Here is an 18652-nt window from a genome sequence, read left to right on the forward strand (position 1 = left end):
AAGAATCAAGTCCATTTTCCTAATATTGCTTTCAATGGAATCATATAAACAACAATTTTTCACAAAAGCCATTGTAAGGAAATTTTTAAAAATAAGATAAATTTCAAAAAATTTCTTTATTTATGAAAATTGCGGAAAACTTATCTTTACAATGCAAATACAAGTGAAAATATGTTGTTATCTATTCCTAAGCAATCTATCATAACTCTTAAGCAGCAGCTCAAAAATCCGATCATCGAACCATGCGATCGAAATCCATCTTCGCGACCAGATTCAGCATACTCTTCCTTTAAGCTTCCTTTCTTTTCTTCGATTCTTCAAAACATCAAAATGTAATTACATCTCATCATGTATTAAGAATCTCCAAATAGGAACTTAATAGAGTTAGATATTGGACTTACCTGAAGCAGAGTCATACACTCTGACTTTACCATCCTTGTGGTCCTTCAGGTAGATACAGCAGCTTCGCAACCAATGCCCCTTATCTTGGCAATAGAAACATATGGACTCTTTGGAATGGTACACGAGACTATCTCAGACTTAGCCTTTCTCTTTACCATTTGGTCAATGGCTGATCCCTTTCCATTGGGAAGAGAAGACTTTTCTGGACTTCCAATGTTTCCACTGTCAATGTCCATGTAAGTTTGGGAAGTAGATCTTCCAAACAAATTTGCTTTACCAGTGCTCCAAATCATTGCTGATTCAGCAGCAACAAGCAAATAGGTAAGATCATTAAGGGTCATGTCGTGGTCTGTCACATAGTAGTCCTTAATGAACTCACTATATGTCTTGGAAAGTGATTGAAGAACCCAGTCAACATTCAACTTCCTTGAGACTTCGACACCTAACTCTCGCAGCCTGTCAATATGTGACTTCATCTCCAAGACGTGAGTGCACACAGACTATCCATCTTTGTGTTTGCTTGCCAAAAAGGGCTTGAGTGACCTTGAACTTTTTCAAGTCTTTGAACTTGTGGGTTAGCAAAGTTGTCAAGATCGGGATCCTACGTAGGATCCCTTTTGGGTTTGCAAGATCGGGATCGTAAGATCGAGATCGAGATTCTAAGATCCCACAAAATAAAATATAATTTTAACTTATAATTTTTAATCATGAAAAATATTTCAAACATTTAATTTTTCGTTCAAAAGTTATAAAAACTTCAAAATATTATTCATAAGTCACAACACAAAATGATAAATGGTAAATTGGTAAAGGGTAAAAGACATATCGTGGTAAAAAAAATTCATTTGCAAAAAAAAAAAAATCAAGGGAAAGTAGGATTGGATCGGATCTCGATCCTACCCCAAACACGATCCGTTTACGATCCGGATCGTTTTTCATACCAAGGATCGTACGATCCTACGATCCTACGATCAGGATCGCGATTTTGACAACCATGTGGGTTAGGGAGAATAATTGGAGGAGGTTGTGACAACCCGAAATTTTGTCCGTTTCCGTTACGCGATTTCCGTTAATAAAATTTCGAATTCATTAACTTTTCCGTCAAACTTCTTGGTTTAAGAAAATAATCTAGTTATATATAATTAAATTATTTACGAGTCGGAACCAAAAATCGCGCGGAAACCCGAATATCTCGAAAAATCAAACAATTCCGGCCTAAGTGAGTTTACGACCGTAAACTCGTTTACGACCGTAAACTCGTTTACGGCCGTATACCAGTTTACGGTCAGCAAAGGGTGGACCCCCCACCACCGACCACAAAACCCCTATAAATATGAGACCCCCACCCTCATTTGAACACTTCTGGCCGAAAACTCTCTCCTTCTCTCTCTAAAAACCTTGACCGTAAACACCTAAAAACACCTTCAAACTTCGGGAAAACATCGAGAAACATCGTTTGGAGTCACTTCGGGACGTCTGGCGCACTTATCTCTTCGAAATCAGCACCATTGTTCTTGAGTTTACGGTCCATCTTCAAAGACCGTAAACCCTGTTCTTGAGTTTACGGTCCAAGCCTTCAAAGACCGTAAACCTTGTTCTTGAGTTTACGACCGTAAACTCACCAAGCCTTCAAAAACCGTAAACCCCAGTTCACGGCCGTAAACCCTGTTCACGGTCGTAAACTGTCTGTCGACCGTAAACCCTTGTTCACGGCCGTAAACACCTTTCTAAGTAGTGCTTTTGGCTGAAAACCCACTTTCCTCGATTCGATCAAGTCCCGGTAACATTCCTCAACCGAACACAAGTGTTCTTTTAACACTTTATCTAACGAAATCGCTAATTTAGATACATATACGTATTTATTTGATAATAGGATCCCGTTAAGTGTCACGTGCAACAACTCGAGGATCTTCATTTCAGTCAGCACTTTCACGCAACAACTGTGAGTTCATACCCCTACATTTTCCATATTTTTAATGTTTTCAGGGGGGAATACAAGCTAAACATAAATGTTTTCAAAACTTATGCAAATCTCATACTTTAACCCTTTTATACTATGTTGAGCATAAGGGACGTTTTCACTAAAATTGCATAGTTTTCCGGACACACTATTCACTATACATGCAAACTATAATCGGTATAGTTTGGGATTCTTCTAAACATAACAAGTACAGAAAACTTTCACTACTAAACATATGCGCTAAGACAGAAACAGTTTACAGTTACCTCACTACCTTATCATGGTTTCATAACTATAATTATCATTACATACGGTATACATACGAATTTTCACTATGGTAGAACACTACTACACTACATGTAAACTAGATTGTACGATACTGTGAGGCGCTACTTCACTACTGTACCCTTAGGTGTACAGGGATAAATCCTATCATAGTATAACCAGAGTCTCCTGGAGGGAGAGCGTGAGATTTGTGAATAGATCTATTCGGGACTGACAATCCCACACCCGAACTGCTAGCTACAGTTGGGCAGGCATACCTAGGGTGACAAATGGCATTTAACTCGACGCCTGAAGAACGTTGGAAAGGTCTCTAGTCATATCAAGCATGGTTATACAACTCATAATATGTATAAATCACCTTTAGTTTACTACTTGACACCCTTCAACAGTTTTATTTACACTAAATAGAACTAATACACACTACAACTGGAAAACTTTCAGAGTTTACAAATAGAACTGAACATACAAATGTTTCACATACGAAATACTTATGCATCGTGATTAGCATTTGCTAGTCACATGAAGTATTACTTTCGCGCACCACTACAGTTTTCAGTAACAAACATTCACGATTTCATACAGAATTGAGAACACTACATCTTCATTAAAGAAAATATCGGATTTTCTTGAAACAATGCAAAACACTTTTACGAACTCATCAACGATTTTCATTACAAACCACCGCTTATGAACTCACCAGCTTTATGCTGATACCCTTTCAAACTGCTTGTATTCTCAGGAAATCAGTAAACAGGTACTTGCTGGATTTTTGAGGAACTGGAGCAATAAGAGTTTTATGTTTTTACTATACATAGCTATTGGATGTAATTCAAACAAAGTTTCAGACAAAGTTTCAAACTGATGTAAACATTTTTATTCACTGTAATGGTTGAGTTGCTATGATTGCTATTATTCATTGGTTGTGATGCTACACATGACGTCCTCCACCCCAGAACGTTTCCGCCATTCCGGTTTTGGGGTGTGACAGAGGTAGAGGAAGTGAAGTATGATTTCGAGTCCCATTAATGCACGGCAAAGGGATTAATCTTTCACCTTGATCGCCATGTGGGATATCATCTTCATTAGGAAAGCTTTTATCCAAAAGGATAAGGAAGACCATAGTTGTCATAACTAGACATCTATGAGGGAGAAATTCAAGTTTAGTTTATTTAAGTCCTTAATATAACACCCAATTTGCAATATTAAGGCTAGGACCCAACACAATATTTAACAAATTGGAAGAGGGATGCCGTAATCCAATTTGCAAAATATTTGAAGGTAGGTAAATGACGATTTACCAATTTCCACCACGAAAAACGAAAACAAATTTTAGGTTTTAAGTGAATTGAAACTCCTATATCTTTTGAGATCCATTGAACTTTTCAATGGCATGTTTAATCTCAATTGTGCCCTTCAAGTTTGTGACTGGGATGTCGAGGATCACAAACAAGGTGTGAATAACCATGCAAATTAGTTTGGTACACCCAATGTTACAACCACCTAATTAATGTGCCGGTTAACCACACACGCTCCATTGATCTATGATTAACATCAAGCTACCCTTTGCCACGCATTGTTAGTCCCAGATTAGTGTGCCGGTTAATCACACACGCTCCACTAACGACTTAACAAGGTGCAAAGTGCAATTTCATGGGTTAGCACCATATTCACATTTTTCCTAAAGTAACTAAGATTGGGAATTTAATAAAAGTTTAGTTACTTTATATTTATCATTATACTTTTAATGAAGGGAGAATTAGTGTCCTATCCTACCCGTTCGGCTAACGACCCTCCACCAGTTAAGGAAGCGGACACCCATTAAACTGCCATTCATAGGCAGTAACCTTATACCCCCTTATAGATCGGCTTCGTGAATGAGGCCTACTAACGGTAAGACTGACTTACTCTTATACATATATATAAATATTAACTTTTAATATTATAATAGTATAAGGGTTGAATTTTAACTTTTAAAATTTTAAGGTTTGGAATTAAAGTATTCATGGGGGGTGACTTTATAAATTCCAAAACTTGAGGGCAAGTTTTGAACTTTTCAAAAACTTTTGGATTCCATAACGTATGAGTTTAATAAGGTTTTTATTGAAAACTTTTCAAGTTCCATAACTTGAGGACAAGTTATGGAAGACATTAACACCATTAAAAATGAGACTATTCCATTTTTCATAACCTATGAGTTTTAATGACTCTTTTAAAAGAAAAAACTCTTCATTTTCCATAACTTGAGGACAAGTTATGGAGTTCATAAAAACCATTAAGATCAAATATTCTAATTAACACAATCATCAAATAATTTTCTATGATCTAGATTAAATTCATAAGTAAAGATAATTCACATCAACAATTTTCAAGAAATTAGCTAATCATATAAACTAATACAAATATTGAAACTTTGACAATTATATTGTTTTTGGATGAGAATAATCATTACCATAGCATCAAAATCAAATTTTATGAACAAAAACATTTTGTGGTAATGATCCTAATCCAAAACAGATCAAAAAACTCGAAAATTTGCTGTCAGGGGCACCAACTCGTCGAGTGCATGAACTGACTCGGCGAGTTGGCTGAATTATAAGGTGAGCTCGGTGAGTTCCCCAGTGGACTCGGCGAGTCCACTGTCCAGACAGCACAAAAAATGATTTTTTCACTTTGAAAACCAATAATAACATCAAGTATAATAGAAAACAACCCATGGCTCTGATACCACTGTTGGGTTTTAGTATACTACAACATCCTATGGTGCACATACAACCCTAAAAGCTTTGGATCTATGTTTTATCTAATTATACATGTAATATTGTTTCCAAAGATTTAAGCCTACAACTAGCATACAAATGATATAATCAACATGAAATACTAGTTAGGAGTTTACCTCTTTATGTGGTTTGTAGAACTTGTTGTATTTGGCCTTTAAGAACTTAGCACCAATGGTATGAATGCCTCAAATGGTTCACAACACATCAAGGACAAAGGATGACATTTTGAGAGAGAATATTGAACCCAAAATCGTCCATGAACTCCAAGAACTAGTAGTCACCGATTTTGGCTATGGAGTCACATATTTATATGTAGGATTCCAAGGGTCATGGGTTAACCCTAATCCATACCCATGGGTTTATGATCCATGGTTCATGTGGCCTAACTCTTTATGTATCCATACATAAACTTAGTCCAACATGGATCATAAGCTCAACATATAAATATAACTAATTTACACAATTAGTCCCCATTTATTTAATTAGTCTCTTTTGATCACTAAATTAATTCCAAACTAATTCTTGATCAATACTAATTAAATCATATGATTTCATATTAATATATTAGAACTTATAATATATTAATAAACCATAAATAACCTCTTCTCAAAAGTCCATCCTAACAAATTGTCCTGATGATATGCAACCCAAATGGACAATGCTACTCTCGAGTCAAGTACATACCAATTATAGTTATGGGCTTAGACACCTAATCCAACAGTTGGGCCAGAGGTAAAATGGTCATTTTACCCCAAGTGTGAATTATGGATCATGGTTTGGAACCCAATTCCTAATTGGGTGTATGTTGATCTGTTAGATCAGAGAAGTTTTCAGGGCAGCAGCTAAGGATTTCTTGCAGTGAGCTTCAGCATTCAAGGTGAGTTTCCTTACCGGACTTAGCGGCTCGAAGGCACCAAGGCCGGCCCATGTTATATTATGTTGGTAGTATGCTAGTTGTCTTCGTGACTCTTGCATGAGTTGTGTTTATATGTTTTTCGGGTTAAGGCCCAATGTCGAGCGGGGCCTGATGGATATTTGTATGCTATGTATCTCTGTGATTATTGCATGTGTATGCGTTTATTTTGATATATGTTATTGTTTGTTGGGCGGGGCCCGTTTTACCGAGCTCAACTCGATGCTGTAACACCAGTCAAATTTAGGTCAAAATTAAACTTTTCTAAAATATTATTTGGGATGAATAAACTAGTAGATATCATAGCAAGGTTTTCGGAAATATAAAAAACACTAAAAACCGAGTTATAACGAAGAAGTTATGACCAATCAAAGATCCACACCAAATCCGGTAAAACACTGTTAAGCATAAAACGCGAAATTTCAATAAAATACTTTTTAGCCTTAGGTATCTAAATGAAAGTCGTAGATATCATTAAACCGTAAACATACATAAAAATAACGTCCAAATCTGACTGCGTATGCGGAAGTTATGATTTTTCTAAGTTTCGGATATAACAGTAGACAGCTAAAAACTCGAAATAGAGATCGAGCGACTTTTGGCCGACGCAATCTAAATGAGAATCGAAGATCTCGACAATAGTAGTACAACGGTAAAAAGATAGACGTAAACAGACGTCGGATGAAGAAGTTATGAATTTTTAACGGACTTTTCCTGTTCAGGCCTATTAAAAATATAATATTAAAAATAAAGTCAAAATTAGCCGACGAAGTCTAAACGAAAGTTGTAGAGCATAATCTGACCTACGCGTAGATATAAAGTGCGTCAAAAACGGAACTCGTATGCGAAAGATATGAATTTATGAAGTTCGGGGTACAAACTTCGACATATGTCAGAATTCACGTCGTGAGTACAGAGTTCACGACGTGAACAGTTTGATTGACCCTTCCAGAGCAAGTTGACAGATGACGCAAGCCATGAGCGAATCGGGACCAAACTCACGACGTAAGTTATGCAAAACTCACGACGTGAGTTTCGAAATTTAGGCTATATATAGAAATCGAAGCCTTCCGACTTTGGTTGCTGAAATCCATCCTCTCTCCTACTTCTACATACTGTTAGGCCCCTCTAAACCACCCCGAAGCCCCGGTAACACTCCTAGCACACGACGTGAGTCCCGACGCCCTGAAGTCCCCGAGAAAAACATTATTTCCAGTCGAAGTGATGCCCGCGTGAAGCTCGTTTCTTCACCAGAAACCCACGGTTACGTCAAGAAAGATCATTCCTAGAAACGAAACGCTGCCCGATTCACCACTTATCAGGTGAGTTCATACCCCTACACTTTTCCAAACTTTTTATATGTTTTATAGTGGTGGGGGGAATACAAGTATAACACAAGGAAACTTGTGTTACAAACTGTTGATTATGTTTTTCTCATACTTTACGTATTTATTACATGAAAATATCGACTTCGGTTAATAAACATTACTATCAAACTTGTAAACTTCTAAACGTTGTTAATAACAAGGTACCATTATACAAACAATATGCATATAAACTATGATAGATATAGTTGTATGGAAATTACAGGTTAGTTCACTTAAAAGGAAAAACGATATGAAAACAAGCATATAAATTGTGATAAGTATAATTTATGAGTCAATCCACTCTTTCTATCGTACAAAGTTATAAATAAAAATTGTTATTTTTATTTACTAAAAGGTTTTTCAACATATTACTCGTGAACTCGTTGTTAGAAAATCATATGTGAGACAGCGGCTTTGTTTAGTATCAAACGAAAGTCCCCCACTTATAGCCAGAGTCTCCTGGAGGGAGAGCGTGAGTTTGTGTATATATCTATATGGGACTGACAATCCCACGCCCTGACTGTTAGCTGCAGTTGGAACGGAAGTTCTGGGGTGACAAATGTCATTAACTATCTGGATATCAGTCATATTAGTATGGTTATAAGAACTCGCACGCGGAAACAATGACTCATGCACGTAGTAATACGCAACTCAATCAAGCTCAAGGGGTAATAACTATATGATTATTTCGTATTTACATCAGGGTTATATATGGTTTTTATTCGATAGACAGTGGAATGTGTGACTTCCGCTTCATTTCCTGTTCCTTGTTTGGTTGTGGACTTAGGGCAGAATCACCCAATCGACTGTCGGTTCGATTTTAATTATATATAACTTGTACGTACTAAGAAATCATTATAGGGTATTATCAACACATTCAGAATTCAGGGTAAACACATCTTCAACTAGTTTTACTTAATAATAAAACTACAAGTTATCAAACTAAGTATGACATATTTACTTACACTTCGGTCTTGGAATAATTAGACTACACTCCAGCTTTATGGAAAATATAGGATTTTCCGGGTTAAACGATATCACTTTACAAGTAAACCGTTCTACAAATACATTATTAGGGAAAATATAGGATTTTCCGGATCTAATACATTCATTTTAGACACAACGAATCATAACTCATTTCATAGGAAATATCGGATTTTCTGGAAACATATACAAATAGTTACATATTGGTGTGATTACTTAGTGGACATGTTTGGGTTATATACAATGAAGATTCGATAGACAGTGGAATGTGTGATTTCCGCCTCATTTCATGTTCCTTGTTTGGTTGTGGGCTTAGGGCAGATCCGCCCATTCGACTGTCCGTTCGGTCTTTGATTTTATATAACTTGTATGCACTAAGTAATCATGGTAGGAACTAGTATGGGTCACTCTACGTATGCGAATTTAACGCGTCATATATCACTCTTAAAACGTAAGAAACATATATATTTTGGTCTTAAGGATTAAGAATACGTTTCATGTTATTAAGAAAATATAGGATTTTCTGTAGTAGTACACGAACATTTTCAAGGAACAAAGAACTTACTTTCTAAGACAATATACTTATGAACTCACCAACTTAAATGTTGATACACTTTCCAAATCACTTGTATTCTCAGGAAACTAGTAAACAGGTACCCGTACAAGTTTCGAGAAGACGGAGCATAGTAGCTTCAAGTCTTTATTTTTGTTATCTACTTTTGGAAATCAATCACGCTGGGTTATGTAAACGATGTAAACACTTTATTATCAATATAATGGTTGTTGTTGCTTTGATTACTATTTTACATTTGTTATGATACTGTACATGACGTCCTCCTCCCCCGAATGTTTCCGCCGTTCAGGTTTGGGGGTGTGATAGATGCTGAGCGGGGCCCGATGTCGGATGGGGTTCGAAGTCGGGCGAGGCCCACTATATGTTTATTGCATGTTTGGTATGTGGTAGTTTGGGGGAACTCACTAAGATTTGTGCTTACGGTTTTCAGTTTATGTTTCAGGTACTCTAGTTTTCAAATGAAAGAGCTCGGGACGATCGCACCGCATACACCCGCGTTTTCCGCAATATGTGATCTTTGGAATGAACTCTAATAAATGTTTTATTTAAATGCTTTTTTCAATGTTTTTACAAAGTCATAATAGCGTTCTGACTGTAATAAAAATGAAAATTTTACCTTGGATTTTTGGGCTGTTACAAATTAATGACTAATCTGGTATATATAAGTTCCTAATAATAGCTATAAACATAATTATAAGTTACCCTAAAAGCCTAATAAGCGTAGCTTAACTTACAGAGATTTTTAGCGAAAACCTGAAAAGTCGCGGGCAAAACCTCGATACCGAGCACTTCTTTCTGCCTATCTCTCTGCTGCCCCAGAGCCTCGCTAAATTAGAATTCTTTAGAATTCCAAAAATACTTAAAAATTAGAAGCTTTAGAGGGAGAGATAAGAGAGATTGGTGTGAGAATGAAAGGGGGCTTTGAATGCTATATATACGTAGATTTTTGGTATGGTGTGTTGCACCTTTGGGTAGGTGGGAGGGGTAAAATCATGAATATTCAAAAATTCATATTTTTTTGCATACGAGCTCTGTTTTTGATATTATTTTTATTTATATTCACGTGTAGCTATCGACAAGTAGTACAACTTTCATTTAGACTATGTCGGCTAATTCTCATCAAATCTTAAATTTAATAGTCTATGAAGATTACACTGCAAATGACCATGTAAAATCCATAACTCCTTCATACAAACTCCGTTCTCCAATGTTATTTATATCAACGGACTGGTATTTACATGATCTTCAACTCTCGTTTACATTATTTTCACCCACACTCAACCGATATTAATTTCAATGTTAGTGTCGTGCACTGCCATACCCAAACTTCGAAAAAATCATAACTTTATCATACGAAGTCAGATTTTGGCATTCTTTATATGCAAGCTATCGATTTTACGACTTTTGTTTGGATTACTAAAGCTAATAAGCAACACATCTCTGATTCACTTCTTACAACATGCTTTGCCGTATAGGACTGAACGCGAAACTTCTAAGAATCATAATTTTTTAATAAGAAGTCAGATTTAAACGTTCTTTTTATCTACAATATTCATATTGATATCATTTATATGTTTATGGTGATTACTTTGACTAAAATAATATATCTCTACTTCTAATTTTATAAACAAACATATATATTTTTTTCTACTATAAAGGGAAAACGGGGTGTTACACATAGTGATCATGTTGGTATTATAAAAATCATTTTGAGGGTTTTAATTAAGAATTGGATGATTTCAACAATACATTTTTTTATGAGTTAACCCTGAGTATTCTTACTAGGTTTTCCAATCCGAATATTTGTATTTTTACATGTACTCATATTACATACTTTAGATTAAGACAAGAGTGGGAAGAGCTTGGGTTTTTAGAAAGGCCACAATTATTATAGATGTGTACTTTAACTCATATTTTGGTTATTAAAAATCTTCCATGTAAGGGATGTTTCAATAATAATGAATTTCAAAGCTTCTACACAAAACCAAGATTTGTATCCCTCTTATTTAGCTTTTCATGCATTTTAAATATTTTTTGTGAGTAGAGACCGATGTTGGATGTAATGTACATTAACAATGAGTTTATTATACTAGTAATTATATATGAACCTATGAGGTTAAACACACAATAGCATTTATATATAATTACCTAAATAATATACTTATAAGAGAAATCTATTATATGCCAACTAAATAAATAATTAGTTGTTTATTATTTATTGATAGAAAGAAAAGTAAATAAAAAAGTTTATTTATTACATTAAATAGATTTGTTTATCTAATTAGTTAAGGAATAATTAATTATTGGGTTGGTTAATAAGTAGTTGGCTGACTTGATAAAAACTTTAAAATATCTACCCAACAATATATGTATAAAAGAAAGCTAATTGGTCATTAAAGGAAACAAACAACATACTACTTACTTTAATCATGTTAGAAATGATGTCCAAGATCATTAACGTGTTGGTAATATTTTCTAAATAATAATAGGGTCATTTTGGGTTGGCCTCATGACACAAATAATATTAAGAAAATGGAGAAAATAAGTTGTTAATTTATTAAGGAATTAATAAATTAATTAGAAATTATTTTAGTAATTAATTAAATTGTTTTTAATTAATTAAAGGAGTTGAATATTAATTAAATCTTTTGGATTAATTGGAATATTCTATAACTCTCTGGAAAGAGGAGGCGAAGGATTTCTACTTATCATGATAAGGATAAGTCGGGTTTTGAATAAGGAAATGATAAACCCTACGAGTTTAAATCTCTTGAGGATTTATTTGTTGTCTGTAAATAGGGGGTTTGTGATTAAACCCTAGAAGACTTTTGGAGCTTCTAATTTTCTTTCTCCCTTCTCTCTTTCTTCTCCATATACGAAAATCATAACCCCTATCTAGGGTTATGGAATTTTCAGATAAACCCTAATAAGGTTTTCTTTGTTCTGCTTTTGGAGTCTTGGGTCTGACTATATTAGAGGAGTTCTACTTTGGGTTCTCTATCCATTGCAACGTTGTTTATCACATGATCTAAGGATCAAGAGGTAAGTGCTTAATTCTTTTAGTTTGATTTTAAAGTACATTGCTACAACTAGTAAAACATAAATTCTATGATGTATGTGCACTTAAGTAAATCTTTTGATTATTACACTACCTTTATATAGTGTACTTGATGCAATAAATCTCTAACAAATCAGTTTCCTCCTACATACCCAAAAGTGATTCCCTTACTCTCATCATTGTGGTGATTGGCAACTTCAAGCAAGCAACAAAGCAAGATTATCTATGTGTGGAAACTTATAGGGGTAATCAATTATGATGTAGTGATTCATTTAATTATTATTGGAATCAACCAATCCCTAATAGCAGTAACAAAACAACTTTTAGACTTTATGATAAAAAAGATAAGTTATTTTGATTGTTCCTGATCATGTTCTTTGTATTCCCAATAATAATCAAAATAATTTAAATTTGGAAAACTAGATTCGTGATGTTTTAATAATTCATATAACTTTACTTTCTAGTAAGTATATTGGTGTTGTTATTCACATGCATGATTTGATAACAAAATCATTAAGTTCGTTTATTTTGTTGAATGAGTTGTTTTTGGCCAATTTAAAATGTGGGTGCATGTTTAAATGTTTTTTTTTCAATCAAATACGGTGATTGTTAGTTGGTCGATTTAAACCTAAATGTTTCTAATAGTTTGTTATTTTTCTTGTATTATTTTATAATAAAATTGTAAATATAGAAAAAAAATACAAAGACAAAACCCTTAGCAAAGATGGACAGGATAACAATTAGACTAGCAACCTAAATGCATGATTACCTTAACCCACATCCTTGCTAGCCATGGCCACCAACCCACCAAGAAATAGCCCATCAACACATCAACCAACCAAAAGTCTCGCCCCAACAATAAGCGATGATCAACTGGCTGACGCGGAGGCAAACAATATTTTTTATAGCAATCCATTTTGTCATAATTTTATTTTTTTTGTAAAGTTTGAAAATTGTTTAGTGCGTAGAATTTGACGAACATTATTTTGTGATTGCTCATGGAATAGTTTATATGATCGGGTTTGGACAATGCATTTACGTTTTATAAATAAAGCATTCATATACACAAAAATACAAATTAAAATGAATCAAATACATCATTTTCTTCACCACACTAAATCACCAAGGTAAAGTTCAGTTCTAGTTGCTTTTGATGGTCTTGAAGGATCATTCTTATTATTTTATTGTGAGAAAAACACATTCGATACCAAAACGAATTTGTTTAAAAATCATGTTGAACACATGCCTTAACCATTAAATTGCTTCCATTATATTTGTTTATTTCAGTATTTCATATCAACATTCTCGTACAATAGCAATGGAACCCGTCAAAATTTGTTGCTTTCATACATCGAAACCTTTTTAGTTAACTTTTATAGTATACAGAAATAAACTATATATGCAATACTAAGGGTATGTTAGGCACACCGTTTTTAAGAGTTTTTCTTTAGCTTTTATTTTAAACAAAATTTCATAATTCAAAAATTACTTCAAATATCTTAAGAAGTTTTGGAATGTCAGAGCCACTCAGGAAGGGGGATTTCAGGATGGTGGTATCGTCGGGAGCATTATCTCGAGCAAAAAATGGTCCCGCAAAAAGGAAGGATAGCAGCCTGTTAGTGTGTCCCTCTCTCTACATTCTCTCTACTCTCTCATACTTTGGTTGCTTGTTTTTAATGCATAAATGCTTGTACCATAGCTTTTGTAAATTTTTAATTGATTGGGTTGAGAAATGTGTAATTTTCATGGGTTGTGGTTTGGGAAAGATGAAAAAAATAGGAGAGATAAAAGCTTATGTGATAGTGGGTTGAATGGTTGGGAGGGATCTACTCCTTCCTCCCTAACGCCTAGTTCCCGAGTTATGGCAAAGAAAAGAACATAAGGAGAGAAAAGAAGAGAAAGGAAAGGGAAAAAAATTGTTTTTTGTGTTTCCAAGTTGGAAAAAAGTGAAAAGAAAATTAAACATTTTGTTCTTTCTCTCCAAATCCTTCCAAATCGGAAGGAAGTTAGGAGGGAAAGTGATTCTTCCACTTCCTTTCACTTCCTTCATTTAATGAAACTCGGGAACACCAATTTCTTTTACTTTCTTCTTACTTCCACCCATTTCTTTTCTTTTCTCTCGTTAAATTAAACTCGGGAACGGGTATGGAGGAGGGAGTCATTTCCTCCCAACCCACTCAAATGACTGTCACATCAACTTTTTTCTCTCCTCTCTCTTCCATCTTTCTCAACCCAAACCACTTGGAAACATTATATTTCTCAATCCACTAAACTCACTTAGTTTTTATATTTAAAATAAACAAAAACTAATAAAAATTATATAAACTAATTTACAAAATATTAAAAATACACAAACTAATTACAAACATACATAATTAATTTGGTACAAATTTTGATGCACAATATACAACAAATCATAGCTTCAAGAGAGAGAGAGAGAGAGAGAGAGAGAGAGAGAGAGAGAGAGACTTTCAGTGGGCTGTGTAACCCACTAAATCCTCCAAACTATCAAAAGTTAAAAGTTATATTTATCGAACATTTCTTCACAATTAAAAGTTATAGATTCCGATTAACAACTACAAGCTTCCAAACTACTTTTAATAAACAAGCCTTAAATACCTAAACTATGTTTTTCTGATAATAATATAATAGTTAGTAGTAAGTGAACCCGTGGTGAACAACAAAGTCGGTTCTTTTTTTTGTTTTTTCTATTTTGATGTGAGCTTTGTTATTAGGCACGTATTGTTATTGTTAATGTTGGTAAACGTTCGATCATTTTTTTTCAGTTTTCTCTTGTTTGAAGTGGGTTGGGACATATTTGGAATTCTAATCTAAAAAGTTTGTATTGTGATTGGTGATGTTGGTAAATGCGCTTTCATTTTGTTCTCTTGTTTGAAGTGGTCTTTATTGTATATTTAAAAAGGTTACATTGGGAGCATATTAACGGTATTTGGAATACTAATCTAAAAAGCATGATTAAGTAAAAACATTTTATTTCATCAGGAATCAACATATCATATATAAAAGCAGATGGAGGTTAGGTAAAGCTCATCAACGTGATGTTGACTGAACACACCCATACAAAACTGTTTCAACATTAAAAACAAATGAAATCAAAAGGTGGGATTGTAGATACAGGGTTTTGGTTGGCAAAAGATTGTGTTTTGATGGGTGTTGAAGATACTTTTACAGATGGTTTTGTAAAAAAAAAAAAGGGATGCGATGCAAATTTGTAAAAAACTGATAAATATAAGGATATTATTGTAAATATATTTAAGTAAGACAAAATGCATATACTTAGAATATCTTTTAGTGTAAAAAACAGTGTAAATGGTTAGAGATGAATCACAATTTTACAAATTTACCATTATGCAATCAAATAGTAGTATTGTAATTACCTCCATCATCTGGAATGTCAGAAGTCCATAAAGTGAGGTTGTCTCTCAGGAGCTGCATAATTAAAGTGGCATCTTTGTAGGATTCCTCACTCAGGGAATCACATTATGATATAGCTACATCAAAAGTTTTTTCTCCAGCTCGCATGCCCTGTCAGCACATACGTCTTATCAAAACCCTAAATCCAATATTAAAAAAAAATAACAATTTTAATTTTAAGTATTAACAACCAACAATATACCTTTCAGGAGAGTTCATAATATCATAATAAAACATGGAAAAGTTTAAAGCCAAACCCAATCGAATATGATGAGTATGCGATAAATCATCTTTTGCAATAGTGGAAGCCAACTACAAACATCATATTTCAATAAGTTAGAAAACAAAAACAAAAGAAAAATGAAAATTTTATTTAATTAACTATTGAAAAAACATATAGATTATTTGACAAGCCTTCAAAAACTGATCAACTGCCTCTTTCTTATCATCACCATATATGAATGCTGCAAGGTACCTATAATAATCACCCTTCCTGCAATTAAAGCATAAACACATTAACAAATCAATTAAAGTTCAAAAGAAAATAAATTTATTGGTTATATATTTTTATATATTATATATTGCTCACATTTTGTAGTAGAAAACGTGGGATTTAGCAGCAAAAGAATATGGAATGAGATTTTCCTTAATCACAACCATGATATTGTTGGATTAGGTGTCTAAGTCCATAACTATAATTGGTATATACTTGAATTGACAGAGCATAGTCATTTTGGGTTGCCCTCATAACTAGCAACTAGACAGGATGACTTTTGGAAAGAGGTTGAATTTATTGTTTGATTAATAAATTGAAATAAATGATTTATTAATGTATTATGAAAATAATATATTAATTAGAAATCATATTATTTAATTAATATTTAATCAGAAATTAATTGGATTTAATTTCAGGATTAAAAGAATTAATTGAAAGTGCAGGGACTAAAGTGCAATTTTTCAATTGTTGAGCAGGAGGTTCCAGAACCTTCCTAGAAGGTGGTGGACGGTTTTACTAAGGATAATTGGGGTTTTTATATTATCCTAAGTAGATAGTTAAGGAGGTGGATAATTACCGATTTGAATTAATATTATTTTATTCAAATTAGGGTTATCCAGTGTATCCTATCTGCACTATAAATAGACCCATAGGGCTTCTCATTTTTGGCCACTATAAACCCTAAAGGGATAGCCGAAAATCTCATGTATCCTCCCCTCTCTCCTCTCTCATCCTCTTGCTGAGTTTGGGTGTGAACCATTAGAGGTGTGACACTTACGACGCTTGCTCTCAAGGTTGAAGAAGACTTGGATTTTCATTGTTATTGCAACATAACAACCAAAGGTATGTTTACTAACTCTAGTTATGATTTTCAAAATTATACTAGTGCTTTTAGGGTTTTTCGTTTTTATGTTCAAAACTTGTATGTTCAATTAGAGAAAACATAGATCCAAAGCAATTAGGGTTGCATGCACACATAGGGATTGTTTGTTTTGCTCAAAACCCATCAGATATCACTATAAATGTCAGATAAATCTGTTTCAACTTTTTATTTGTATTCCTTAATCCGTTTTACATTCACTTTATTGCCTCTTGATTCATCCTTTTGTTCAATTAAAGACAATATTCTCCATGATGCCCTTTGTGACCCCACCACGGTCTTGTACCCAACTGAAATCAAGTTCATTTCTTCAATAGTTAGTTCAACATCCAACGTTGCTACCTTATTCATAGTATCCACCATATCTACATCAAATCCATTGATAATATTAGATGTAAGAACAAATGTATAAATTAGAACTTCGATTAACTTCTACATGTCGAAAACATACAACAATATGATGACCAACCTGATGGATTCCCAACCACCCTATTGAGATTAAACATTCTGTTAATTATGATTTTGAAAAATCAGAATGATAATTATGAAATTGTGTGATTTAAAAGTCGAATTTCAGAACTGGGAAGGATGTTCACCTTTGGGAACAGCATAGATGTCAATCCAGCCTCGGGATCCTCTTCGGAATCCTCTTCTGGCTCTTCCTCGGGAATCGCTTCGGGATCTTCCTCTGGGTCTTCCTCAATCCAGCCTCTATTACCCTGGTTGGGGTAGTAGGGATCCCCGGGAATGTGAAATCCTACCATTTTGTCTGGTCGAGAATAGAGGTAAGAGAATTATATATAAAACTTGGGAGTAAAAAGGGTAATTTTTGATAAAGATATTTCTATTTATTTGACGATTCCTATTTCTAACTAAATATCGAGGTTCGTACGATTATTACAGTTCTTATAGTTTTGCAAAATACTCCTATAGTATTTCAAATTTGTAAGTTCGGTTCTAGAATTTTATTTGGTAATTTTTTGACTTGTTGTTCACTACGACCATTCCTCAACATACGTTGGTCACATCTAGGATAAATATAGTTGATCAGGCTATATTTATTCTCGATCTGATTACATACCCCGAGGCCTAATCGTAACTTCATAACTTGCCTTAATACTTTTGTAAAATTTTGGCTATGATACTAGACCGATGCATGCATGTACTTATACTTATATATATATATATATATATATATATATATATATATATATATATATATATATCATTTTAATTTATTAAAAGTATAGTTTGCGAAAACATTTTGTCAGAGGGTTTTTAGTCCCTTTGCATTTATAGTTTGTATATCTTATGTGGTTTGATATACTTAGTTCACTATAAACAATGCTCTGATACCAATCTGTCACACCCCCAAACCAGAATGGCGGAAACATTCGGGGGCGGATGACTTCACGTAGTATCATAACAGTTGAATATTTGTAAAGAAAGTAAACCCAACCATCATAAATATAATAAAAAGTTACATTGTTGCAGGTAATACATGTTTCAAAAGAATATTAC

At 33.9% G+C, this 18652-nt stretch overlaps 1 pseudogene; it reads right to left on the reverse strand.

Moving 5' to 3' along the window:
• Positions 1-6637: 6637 nt before the first annotated feature.
• On the reverse strand, positions 6638-17637 carry LOC145127586 (14-3-3-like protein B; annotated as a pseudogene).
• Positions 17638-18652: the final 1015 nt, after the last annotated feature.

The sequence above is a fragment of the Lactuca virosa genome, chromosome 7, assembly GCF_052849685.1.
Source record: "Lactuca virosa cultivar CGN04683 chromosome 7, Lactuca_virosa_CGN04683_v6, whole genome shotgun sequence".
NCBI lineage: Eukaryota > Viridiplantae > Streptophyta > Magnoliopsida > Asterales > Asteraceae > Lactuca > Lactuca virosa.